Below are 1,148 nucleotides of genomic sequence, written 5' to 3' on the forward strand. Positions count from 1 at the left end.
TCTTCTCTCACTACTCTAAAGGGCCCCTTTGGTGAAACACATAGACTATTATGGAGATCGACCCTGGAATTTAGATGCACTGCCATCAACCGTGCCCAGCCGTACATGCTCATATCCTTGAAGATGTATCATGGAAGTGCTGCAGTCTTCAAACTGCAAAGCAGCAAGATGCTCTTCCTTTATCTTGAGTTTCAGCTCATTTTTCCTTTGCATCTCAGCGATTTCCTCTGGGGTAGCTAGTACAGGTGATGATTCTGCTACAGGTGGTGATTTACCAGAATTGCTGAGTCAACCCGAGGGCAGGTCAGTAGTGATGCAGCTCCCGCCGGGCCGCAGCTCCCGCCCAGGAATCACATTATTCTTAACCTTGACTTAACATCAGTGAGTTGCTCCTCCTGGCTAAGAGCTTCACGTCGTCTGTGTTAATTGTGCTTCTTTTTGCATGCCTGGCAAACATTTCAAGGTCTTTGGCAAAATTTTCACACTGCCGAAAAGTCAACTCTGAAATCGCTGCAATGGTTTGTTTGCTGAACTGTATCTCCTTGTCTGATGCAACTTCCTCACAAAGACGACCAACAGTGTAGTGAACTGCTGCCTTTAGCCTCTGTTGATAAGAGAACTGCTGCTGCTCCTCAATCTCCTCGTCCTCCATGGCAGCTGGAGCGGAGCGAAGCCTTTCTATAATTATCGTTGTTTCTCCAAGTTCATAGGTTTCAGAGGTATGTGGTTTAAGAAGTGGATGTTACTCCTGCTTTCAAACCTGTCTTAAACTCCTCCTAATCCTGTCCACCATGGGCAACCATTAGATATCATGATAGATGGAGAGAAAAACATTAATCTTATCAATGATTTCATTTTACTTGGATCCATAATCAACAGGCATGGTAGTGTTGTTTTTGATAGAAGCCATCGAGTTGAGTATGATCCATAGTGACTCTGTGAACAACAGCCTGATTCCCATCCTAACCTGTATTATCAATTCTACTGCACTTGAGCCCATTGCTGCAGTTGCGCAGTCACCATATCAATCCACCTCATAAGAGGTTTTGCTGATCCTTAGCCTCCCAAGCATATATCTCTTTCCAAAGAATAGCCTCTCATAGCAAAATGTTCAAAGTATGAGAGATGAAGCTTTGCCATCCTTGTTT

At 44.3% G+C, this 1,148-nt stretch overlaps 1 protein-coding gene and 1 pseudogene across 1 annotated transcript in view; one reads left to right on the top strand and one right to left on the bottom strand.

The window, feature by feature from the left end:
• COL19A1 (collagen, type XIX, alpha 1) overlaps positions 1 to 1,148 on the top strand; it is a 669,215-nt gene that overhangs the window by 368,857 nt on the left and 299,210 nt on the right. The window lies entirely within an intron of this gene.
• LOC102847819 lies at positions 362 to 652 on the bottom strand (annotated as a pseudogene).

Source organism: Elephantulus edwardii, unplaced genomic scaffold (genome assembly GCF_000299155.1).
Source record: "Elephantulus edwardii isolate Elephantulus edwardi_28Jun2011 unplaced genomic scaffold, EleEdw1.0 scaffold00258, whole genome shotgun sequence".
Lineage (NCBI taxonomy): Eukaryota > Metazoa > Chordata > Mammalia > Macroscelidea > Macroscelididae > Elephantulus > Elephantulus edwardii.